Source organism: Phacochoerus africanus, chromosome 4 (assembly GCF_016906955.1).
Source record: "Phacochoerus africanus isolate WHEZ1 chromosome 4, ROS_Pafr_v1, whole genome shotgun sequence".
In the NCBI taxonomy this organism is placed as follows: Eukaryota; Metazoa; Chordata; class Mammalia; order Artiodactyla; family Suidae; genus Phacochoerus; species Phacochoerus africanus.
In genome coordinates this window covers 100,298,118-100,310,460 of record NC_062547.1, presented here as the reverse complement: position 1 = coordinate 100,310,460, position 12,343 = coordinate 100,298,118, and positions in this window count along the sequence as shown.

Sequence of the window (12,343 nt, the reverse complement as noted above, 5' to 3'; positions counted from 1 at the left end):
CCCTGTCATGTTTATGTGGGAATATGCCTTGTGGGACATGAAACAATCAGACATATATTAACAGAGAGGAAAACAGGTGTGTTCCCCATTGTCTCTGGGGTTCTTTTAGACTATCTGAAACAAATACACCAAGTTTAAAAATATTTCGTTGAAAATGTGTAACGCAAGAAAATGTTGTGTTTTTCACACGTGATGTTTCTCAAGACAACCTCCAGGTGCTCTTAGATGAAAGAAAGGTTAAAACTTTTAAACAAAGTTTTAATAGGTGAAAAAGTTTTCTGCCCAGAAACTCTTGAAATATAGTTTTATGCATAAATATCAGTGACTTTAAGGAAAGGAAGAAAATACCAAAATAAATAAATAAATAAATTGAGGAAATGGATATTTGTTAAATAGCTTATAGAATCCTAGTGTTTTGCAAGACTGGTAAGTTTGTTTCGAAGTTTCATGAAAGGCATATACTAGGTATTTCATATGTGTGAATGTTCTTGGAATGTTTGAAAGAATGAGAGATGATTAACTATTTTTTATTTTTTTATTCTATTCCATAATACAGATATGGAGATTTATAGTTTTTGAGTATGAAAAATTCTCTTTTATATTAATGGAACCTTCACACTCAAGAAACCTCAGGCACATTCCCAATATTCTAGATATTAACCTGTGTAGTTCTCTACTAAAATAGTGCCTCCTTTTCACTTTAAATAGGAAAAATTAGAACCATTTTAATTTCTACTCCAGCACAATGATGTAGTGGATTTGTAAAAATGTAGCTAACTATAATGCCTTTAAGGAAATTATGATTTGTAATTTTTAGCTTTGAGAAAATAACACCACACCTGTGCTGACTGGGAAAGATCAAGGTGTCAGTTCAAATACTGGCACTAAATAAATCCATTTATGCATTTATATGGAATGAGCCTATGACTAGAGATATTCTCTAATATCTGAGTCAAGAGATTACCGAGTATGAGGATTTTAGAAGATGTCAGTACCTTACAGACAACCCATAATTTTACAAGATGAGGAAACTAAGGCTGAAGGAGTGAAGTATGGATCAAGGTCATAAACCAATGAATTATCAGCTGAATGGACTTCTATTTTAGGACATATTAGCAAAACTGGTATTAGAGCTAACCTGCTGTTCTAGATAATTATAAAGCTGGAAAAACTATATGAGGATATGGTTTTTCAGGCACTTGGAAATGGGCAGCACAAGGCTGTGATGCTTGGAAGGAAAGAGGTAAACTTCATGTTTATTCCAGCTTTCTGGTATAAATTTGAAGGTAAAAGTTAAAGCTTCTAGAAGAAAACCTAGAATAAGAATGTGCTGTAGAGCACGGGGAACTATATATCCAATCACTTGTGATGGAACACGATGAAAGATAATGTGAGAAAAAGAATGTGTGTGTGTGTGTGTGTGTGTGTGTGTGTATATATATAGATAGATAGATATGATTGGGTCACTTTGCCATACAGCAAAAATTAACAGAATATTATAAATCAATTATAATAAAAACTAAAAAATAGTCTTGAACATCCAAAAAAAAAGAATGTGCTATAAAAGCAAAGATTTCTTATAATGCAAAATCATGAACCACAAAAATTTTACATTAATTTTGACTTCAAAGTTTAAAATTTCTGATAATCAAAAGACACCATTAATAAAAGGCATGTGACAGCCTGGAATAAAGTTTTTTAAAATATATATTTGCCAGGGAGTTCACATTGTGGTGCAGTGGAAATGAATCTGTTATCCATGAGGACGTGGGTTCAATCCCTGGATACAGTTGCTGTGAGCTGTGTGTAGGTCACACATACGGCTTTGATCCTGTGTTGCTGTGGCTGTGGTGCAGGCTGGCAGCTGCAGCTCCAATTGGACTTCTAGCCTGGGAACTTCCATATACCATGGGCGTGACTCTAAAATTTAAAAAAAAGCAAAATTATATGTTTGCCAAACAATTTTATCAAAAAGATGTGAAGAACTCCTACATTGTCAATGAAAAAAGACAAACAACTTTATGAAAATGGGCAGATGATTAGATCAGATACCTCAAAAAGAAGACAGACAAATGGACAGTAAGCACATGAAAATGGGCTCCAAATCACTTACCATCAGAGAAATGCAAATTAAAATCATAATAAGATTGCCTTTCAAAATGACTGGAATGGCTTTTGTTAAAAAATAGTTAAAACACCAAATATCTGTGAGATATGTAGAAATAGGATTTCCCACACATTATTGGTAGGGGTATAAAATGGCATGACAAATTCACAAAACTGTCCGGTACCGTCTTATAAAGTTAAACATAAATAATCCCTACATTTGCATAATTACACTCCAATGTTTTTTACCCTAAAGAAATGAAAACTCATGTCCACAAAAGACTTGTACAAGAATGTTCATAGTGGTTTTATTCATAACAGTCCCAAATTGGAAATGACCTAGTGTCTATCCCAGGAGAATACATAAACAAACTGTGCTATATTCATACAATGGAAAACTACTTAGCAAAAAAAAAAAAGGAATGAACTCATGGTGCTTAACTATACGAATGAATCTCAAAATATGCCAGACTCAAAAGAGTACATACTGCATGATTCTGTTTATATTAAATTTAAGGAATGATAAAAATATTGTGAAATTTTGAAACAATAGTAGTTGTCTTGGGGTGGAAAGGGATCGAGTAGGACATATGAGGAAACTTTATGAGAGGTGGAAATTTTCTATATCCCTATTCAGTTATTGTTCACATGGGTGTTTACATTTCTTTATTGAACTGTATTCTTAAGGATTTCCTTATATGTAAATTTTATCTAAATAAAAACAGTGAAAAGTTTCATTGATTCAAAGATTTCACATTTCTTCTAAATAACAATTATTAAGGAAACAGGTTTTGAATATTAGTAATAGTTTGGTGACTAACATCTGCTTTTATCTTATTATGAAGTTACTCTGCCAAATTTAATCTTTGTGGTTTTGTTTGAGATTTGAATGGGGCTCTTTATAGGAGAGTATTTTCACCCCAATGGGACTCTGGGATCCAATTATAAGTTGATACTGAAGATTAAATAGCATATTTTAAGCTCTAGAGCTGAAAAATTGCTATTTCTTTGAAACATTTGAAAGATATATGAAAAATTTTTTTTTAAATCTATGTAAAATTACTACTACCCACAAGTGCTGTGTAAGGGGTAGATGAAGTCATGGAACTTGTCATCTAAAAATGGTTACAAGCTCAGAGCAGCTACTTAAAATAAACATCCTTTTCCCATCCCACCCCTAATCTTCTGGTCTATAAGATCAGTGCTCTTATTCAAAGGTCCAATAGGGATGATTCTGTGTAGCCAAAAAGAGATCCAAAGAAGGTGGAATAGGTCTGTGAGCACTCAAGGTGGACTCAGTATATTTGGGTGTAGAGAACAGAGTGGGTGGAGGCCAGGTGTAAAACCTATCTAACTGTTTGGCATGAGCTGGGCAAGAAGAGTGGCTGGGTACTGAAGTAAAGAAAACTCTGTACTATACTTCTACTGAATAAAAGCTAGTGGCACAGAGGATGCTACATGATCCTACCACCTCTTAGCTTTCTGATCTCCTCTATTCTCCTTTACTGTATTTCAACCACATTAGCCTCTACAGGCCATATACGCTCTTATCTCAGTGCCTCTGCACTTGCTTTGCCCTTGGCCTTGAACTCCCTTCCTCCAGATAACCACTGAGCTCACTCTTTCACCTCTTTGAAGTTTTTGCTCAAATTCCCCGTTCTTAGCAAGGCCTTCCCTGACTCCAGTAGTTAAAATCCAGTGTCTCCCCTTTATCTGACACTGTATTTATTCCCCTTTTCTTCTTAACGGTTTCTTTCCATAGTGCATAACCTTCTCATATTTTATAGTGTTTGCTTATTTGTTTAGTTTATTGTTTGTCTTCTCACATTAGAATGTAAGCTTAACCAGGATAAACACTGGAACAGTGCCTGGAACAATGCAGATAATCAGCATTTACCCAAAGATGGAATGAGTAAATACAGATATGGGAGAGCTTGTGAGTAAGCCTGTAGGCTCTTGATCCAGACCATCTAGGCTGAAAGCTGAATCTGCTAGTTCCTGGCTATGTGACCTTGAAGAAATCACCTAACATCTCTGTGCCTAAGTAAAATGTGTACTTACCCCATATGATTGTGATAAAGATTACGTCTAGGGTAGTGCCTGGCATTTTTAAGTGCTCAACAAATATTAGTATTGTTGGTGTTCAGTAATCTATCAATAACTTTCCTTCAAGGTTCTGTGTGTTATAAGGGAATTTAAAATTAGGGCTCTAATCTTCCGAGAATTTAGAATTGAATTTTTATATAGTTCCTTTTCCCCAGAGAGCCCTTTCACACACTGCCTGTTGAACTTCACTTTATTCTTTAAGGCCCAGGTCCGAGGTGACTTTCTTGGTGAGGCCATCCCATTTTCTCCAGGTGGTGTAAGCTCTCTTTGCTCTGAACGCAAAGCATTAATGTATTCATTTGTTGGTTTTGCAAACATTTATTCAACATGTGATCATGGGCCAGATAAGGTGCTAGGGATATAGAAAAGACCAAGATGTAGCTTTGACTCTGAGGGGTAGCAAACACAGACTTACAAAGAAACAAGTGCACAGTGGTGTCCTATGTTGATGAGCAGGTAAAGTGCTTACCTATTGATCTCCGTCCTGTTTTCTGGATTGTGAGCCAGAACCTCTACATTTAAGTTATTCTATGTGTCAAAATTCCCTCTATGGTGCTTGTCAGGTACTTGGTATGTACTTAAACATGTTTATTGAAATAATTGACATCATTGGGGAAAATGATAAATGTGTAACAAAGAAACAAGTAAAAAAAGAAATAAGGATGATGATGATGACAATAACAGCTAACACTTATTGAGTACTTCCTGTAGGTCAGTTACCCTTCTAAGTACTTCATGTATTTTATTTTAATATACTCTGTATAACCATAGAAATAGCAAGCAATTCTCGTTTGTATTCCATGGAGGAAACAGGCTCAGAGAAACTAAATTATTTGTCCAGGGACAGAACCATGATTACAACTCAGCAGGGTTTGCTTCCAAAGACTATTTTTGCCTGCTCCTCTGTACATCAGTAAGATGTTGGCTAGTATCATTCTTGAAATTTTTTGTGGTCAGCTACTTGTATCTGAGTATTTGGTATTTCTTCTCCTGCTATTATTCTTTCTCCCCACTCTTCAGACACAATTATGGACCTAAAAGTTGTAGACAAATGGCTCCAGGGAGTCGTGTTTCAATTAGCAATGTTGAAGCCAGTGTGGTCCGTGCTCTGGATTCTGACACACCTCTTTTCTCCATTTTCTTTTTTTTTTTTCCAGTGTAGTTTAAAAATGTGCTGATGGAGAATTGGACTGCTGACAGTAGCATCAATCTACCCATCAAAAAGAAGGAGGCAGTGGGGAACAGTTAGGGTGAACATAAAGATATTCCTTTCCATTTCTTAAAAGCCTTTACTGGTAGAGAGAGAGCTAGAAACATAGGAGATGATCCAAGGGGGCCTTGCCTTTCGTGAGTTTCAAGGTACTTAGTGTGGGGCAAAAAGTTATTTTTCTTTTTTGGCTTCTCTAAATAAGGACAGACAGATCCTCTTAGAAAACAAAGGAGGATTCTATTTCAGCAATGTTAGGCTTGGAAATTGTTATGTACTCTGTTTCAATGAATATTTATTCGGTCATAATTTCTAAGGAGATATAAAATCATGCAGTTTCAATGTTCACAATTAGGTAAAATCCCTATTTTTTCCTCTCAGATGAGCAAGCCAGGATGAGAATTTGAATTTATTTTAGCAGACTCACCTTCAGAATGCTTTGATTGCAGGATGCCAGTGTACTTTGGTAAGGTAGCTATCTGAGCTATCTGCTTGAGAAGTCAGTACACAGAGAAAAAAAATAAGGATCTTCAAGGAATTTTTAGGGGAAAAAATGATCTAGTTCTATTAAACTATCCAGGAACAGAAATAGCAGCATGTGATATTTCAAGCAACCTTAAGGGTGAGTTTAATTTGAGGCAAATGCGTGATCATCTCAGGTGGGATAACGTACTTCTTCAGTCCTGACATTGACAAAAAAGATCAATCAATTTAAACCAATTTACAACAATCAGTTCAAAAATTGTATTCTTATTGTGATTTTCCCCCAGAAAAATCTAAATATATTAATATTAGCAGAAATACATTAAAAGGACACATTTGATAACATTAAATGAAATAGCAAAGACCTCTGATAGTAGCATTAGAGTTATTCATGGGAGAAGATAAAGCAATTCTAATATAATGACTATGAGAACATCAGATTGCTATTATCTTAGAATTGACATTATTGTGTCAATTATATACTTCTACAGTAAATCTTAGTAAAGTTCCTTCAATTTTCTATAGTCCACGTTACACTATTTATGTGGTGGTCAATGTTAAGAGATTATTACATTTATACTATTTTTATATTTTTGTAGACAATAAAAATTATATCCTCAAATACCGATGCAAACATCTAATTACATTAGCTTATGTTAAATTCAATTTTAATGTAGTTTGAGTAGTGAAATTCTGACGTTGAATCTGATTTTGAGATTTCCATGGCCCTTTATCCTATAACTCAATTGATAATATTATTATATTGCTTTCCATTTACGTTATTATTTTGGAGCAGAACTATTTTAATTACTCATTATTTTAATAGAATACAAGCAGCATGAGATAATAGGAAAGGGAATATTGAATGTCTTTTTTTAGTGTCAGAATAGAACAGGCATTCAATAGTATTTGCCAAATGAATGAATAATAACTTAAAAGTGCGCCATTACTATCTGGTAATCATCATTATTACATTAACCAACATTTATCAGTACTTACCCTATCTTGGGCACACTATCTTTTGCTTTTTATACATTATTTCTCACCAAAACTGGAGATTAGAGAGTTCAAGTACCTTGTCCACATTTAGGCGGCCAGCAAGGAACAAGCTCAAACCCAGCCTGTCTTTCCTGGGTCTTGCAGAAGCTGCCCTCTTTCCCTTGTTCTGCAGTATTTTCCCCACCCCTCTTTGTTCAGCCTCACACAAGGGGCGAGCTCTGCAGACTGGACGTTGTTAGTGGAGCTGGTGAGTGAATCGGCCCGGGTCCTGCTCTCATCCCTCATGTGGGGTCTGACCTCCTCCTTAGCTCAAGGGCTGTGAGGTGGATTAGTGGGGGTGGGTCATCCTCCTTCAAACTGGCGCTCACTAGTGGCCGTCTGATCTACAAAGGTTCTCTCTTCCTCCTTCCCTGCCTGTGGGTGGGTTTGTGTGCTGAGCTAATGCCTTTCAAGCAACATGATGTTTTCTAGGCCCTCATCAGTATTTTCATCAGATTGAAGGGGGACACTTTGTTGGAAATGCTTGGCAGATACTGTTTTTAATTGCGAGTCTCTTTGACTTTGCATTTTTAATCTCATTAACAACAATGTCTTGGAGTGACTTAGCCTGTCTTTATAACTTGGCTCAGTTGAGGCTTTATTTACTTAAAAATATTGAAAAATTAAATTAAAATTCACCTTTCAGTCTTTGCCTTTTGTCCTTTGAACCAAACCAAACCAAACCAATCAAACTTCACAAAAAAGACCAGGTCCAGATTTTGAATCTAGAATATTTTGAATTGAAAGAAATAACTTACAGAGTTCCCATTGTGGCTCAGCAGTAATGAACCTGACTAGTATCCATGAGGATGTGGGTTTGATCCCTGGCCTCGCTCAGTGCGTTAAGGATCCGGTGTTGCCATGAGCTATGGTGTAGGTCACAGATGTGGCTCAGATCCTGTGTTTCTGTGGCTGTGGTATAGGCCGGCAGTTGCAGCTCTGATTTTTGACCCCTAGCCTAGGAACTTCCATATATGTTAAACATGCGGCCCTAAAAAAAAAAAAAAAAAAAAAAAAGAAAGAAATAGCTTTCTTGTTCACTTTTAGTGTGTCTGTTTGGTACCAGATTCCAATGCCATTATCTTGGATGTGTGCTTTCATGTGTGTTTACTTATATGTGGATGCCCTAGCACTAGATGGTAAAAGTGGTGGAGGCTACTAAGGGTTCTTTGATGCAGGACACTGTCATGGCTGCTTGGCTTTGTGTGTTGTTACATGAGAAAAACCCTCACCTCAAGACAGAGTCCTCTAGTTATTAAATATATTGTATTTGTGATACCTAATTATTAAGAACAAATATCAGAATGACATAATGACATTTTTAGCAACATGGATGAACCTAGAGATTATTATAGTAAGTAAAGTAAGTCAGACAAAGACGAATATCAATACAATATCACTTATGTGTGGAATCTAATAAAAATGATGCAAAAGAACTTATTTAAGAACAAATATCAAGATGTTCTATGACACTGTTCTCACTACCAAGTAATGAATGATAAAGTTTTTAGTCTGTTTAATTTAATCATTATAGGTAATTCCTCATTAAAGAGGAAATTAATATGATTCTCCCTGCCTCAGTATTTTTTACCCTAAAATAGAAAACATTTAATTTAGGCAGTTTTTTCTCTGGCTTGGATGCCACTAAACTGACCTATAAAGAATGAAAAGTAATTGGATAATACAGTTATTCCATCAATAGAAAAACCTGTCTCCACTGGTCAAATATTGCTGACTCAGCATCCCCTCCCTTCATCAAATTGCACTTATACTCACAATAAAAAAGAAGTCTAGGTTTTCATACCTCAGACAGATAGTTTGAAAATGATATGAAAACAGGAACCTGTTGCCAGAGGGAGCAAGATCCACCAGCCCTGTTACCACAGTCCAGGGTTGCCTGGAATGCTGGACAGTAATGAGCATGATTGACAAAGCCAGGCCTAACTTGGTGTGAAGGCCATAGGCTCCAGCCTGATGAGACACCTCTGGAAACGTGCCCAGTGGAAACTCAGAACGGCATGGGTACGGTTTCATGCCAGAGATTTTTGGGAATGGGTCCAAAAACATCCTCTGTAAGAGGAAATGAAAGAGGAAATAACTTGTTATTCCAAAGGGGGTGAGAGGGTTGGGGTGAGGGTTGAGAGGAGGGCTGAAAAGAGAGAAAGAGAAGTGGGCTGTGAAGGTGAGGATAGGCTGAAGAGGGGAAGTGAGCAGTTGGAGCTGGAAATTTTAATAAGCTCACAAAGATAAGGAGGAAGTAGGGGCTGTTTGGAAGGTAAACACACCATAATGGAAAGGGCAGCCTTGCCAAGAATAACAACATCAAGATAATTAAAGGAAAAGGCTAACGTGAATGTGAGGAAAAAGAGAAAACGCTGAACAGGCCTTAAGTATAAGAACATTCCAACTCAGCATTTCGTAATTGACAACATAAACAGGAAAAGGAAGGAGCGGCATTCTCCAGCTATGCACGCAGATATCCCACACCCTGTGATATTTGTGTTATCACTCAGTATTTGTTGACTCAGGTATAGTGGGATGCATTGGGTGGGATGAGATTATAACCTCAATTGTTTATCTTTCTGAGTCCAGGACTTTTTGTATGTTTGTCAGAAAGTCACCATATCAGGATACCTAATTAATATCCCGAACTACATTATCTTGCAGTGTTAATATCTGTAATTTAGCAGGCTATAAAACCAAGTCATGACCTCCTTTATACATAAGATTTTCTTGAGCTCCTTTCATGCTAATGGAGTACCTAAATAATGATTTTAAAAGGTGATCAAGCTTATTATGTAGATATTAATCACATACCACATCACATTGTATAATATCCCCCGCCCCATTCTGTAGTGTTAAGTAGTTAATGTCATACTCTAATTTGTGTTTTCTTTCAGTTCTTTAGCATTTCACCACTTCCTTTCTAGAATAAAAGTTGTTCAGAAGGTGGAATATATAAACAAGGAGTAATAAAGATAAGATACTAGTAAAAATTTGTAATTTTTAGTACAGAGATTCAAATTCAACCAAATGGAAACAATGTTGGGATCTTTTCTCTAATTTATTACCAAAAATAATACTTACTGTAACTTTGTTATTAGGAAAGAATATTAAAAAAACCCTATATATATTTTTTCCTATGGCATAAAATTTACTGAATGTAATTTTACCTCAAAGCTTGTCTTTAACAAAATTCTCCCAAAGGTTGACTTATGTGTATCTGGATTTACAGAACTGGATCATACCAGCCCAAAATGTACATCAATATATAAAACCCTAGGAATAATATGTGACTAACCAAAGTAACCATTGCTTTATTTCCTGTCTTTGGAGTAACTTTTTGTGAAGTTTAATTTCATTTTATTCTTTAAAAATGTTTTCATAAGTTGTTTTATTATTGGTAGCTAGCATTGCTCACACAGCAGTTCATAAACTCTTAAAATCTTGGCATATTTCTCTTCTTTAGCCAGGAGCAATTGGTGACAAAATAAGATTGAAACCTTAGCACTGGCTCTTTCACTACTATAAGAGCCTGATTATCAATATTGTCTATATGTTCTCAAAACCTAAAGAAACAAGAAAGATGACATTTGAATAGACAATCTTTTTTTCTCTTCAATTTAATTTTATTTTATATTAAGATATAGTTGATTTACAATTTTATGTTAGTTTCAGGTTATAGCAAAGTGGTTCAATTATATCTATACATATATCCCTTATTTTTTCAGATTCTTTCCCCACATAGGTTGTTACAGAATATTGAGTAGAATTCCCTTTGCTATACAGTAGGTCCTTGGTGATCATCTGTTTTTTAAATAGTAGAGTGTATATGTTAATCCCAAACTCCTAATCTATCCCTCCCCACCACCTTTACTGTTTGGTAACCATAAGTTCGTTTTAAAAGTCTGTGAATCTGGAGTTCCTGTCGTAGCTCAGTGGTTAATGAATCTGACTAGGAACCATGAGGTTGTGCGTTCCATCCCTGCCCTTGCCCAGTGGGTTAAGGATCCGGCGTTGCCGTGAGCTGTGGTGTAGTTTGCAGAAGCGGCTCGGATCCCACATTGCTATGGCTCTGGTGTAGGCCAGCAGCTACAGCTCCAATTCGACCCCTAGTCTGGGAATCTCCATATGCCACAGGAGCGGCCCAAGAAATGACAAAAAGACAAAAAGACAAAAAAAAAAGTCTGTGCATCTGTTTCCTGTTTTGTAAATGAGTTCTCTCTTCTAAGATTCCACTTATAAGTGGTATCATATGATATTTTTTGTCAATCCCTGTTGCTGCAAATGACATTATTTTGTTCTTTTTCTTTTCTTTTTTCTTTTTAGGTCCACATTGGCAGCATATGGAAGTTCCCAGACTTGGGGTCAAATTGGAGCTGCAGCTGCTGACCTATGCCACAGTACAACAACACGGGATCTGAGCTACACCTGTGCTACAGCTTGTGGCAATATCAGATTCTTAACCCACTGAGTGAGGCCAGGGAGTGAACCTACATCCTCATGAGTACTAGTTAGGCTCATGACCTCTGAGCCACAACAGTAACTTCATATTTGTTCTTTTTTATGGCTGAATAATATTCCATTCTATATATGTACCACATCATCTTTATCCAATCCTCTGTCAATGGATAAAAGCAACATAGGTTGCTTCCATGTCTTGGAATATTGTACATAGTGCTGCAATGAACATTGGGGTGCATGTATCTTTTTGAATTATGGTTTTCTTTGGATATATGCCCACGAGTGAGATTGCTGAGTCCTATGATAGGAAGGAAGGATTCCTCTTTGTCTTGCAGACAGGCAGCTGCACTAGAGCCCTGGAGATATAATATAGACTTTTCTTTGTCATATACTACCTGTGTGGAAATGGGAGGAAAAGAAAGATTGCTTTCTAGTATGGCTGAGGAGATGACTATAAGGAAAAAGGAGAACAAGTTCCATGAAGATGCTAGGAATTGAGGAACTGCTTATTCAGATCCACTAGGAGAAGGAAACAAAGAGAATAAAGAGCTGCTGCATTTATGTGTCTATGTGTCCAGAAACAGTAGCCTAACTTTTCATGAAGACTCTTTCTTAATGGGAATGCTGTTGAGTTTTGGAATTGAGAGTATAGTTCTCAAACACAAAGGCCAGACTGATACCTCTAGAATTTGTCTTTTTTTTTTTTTTTTGCCTTTTCTAGGGCCGCTCCCATGGCATATGGAGGTTCCCAGGCTAGGGGTCAAATCGGAGCTGTAGCCGCTGGCCTATACCAGAGCCATAGCAATGTGAGATCCGAGCCGCTTCTGCAACCTACACCACAGCTCACGGCAACGCCAGATCCTTAACCCACTGAGCAAGGCCAGGGATGGAACCTGCAACCTCATGGTTCCCAGTCAGATTCGCTAACCACTGTGTCAC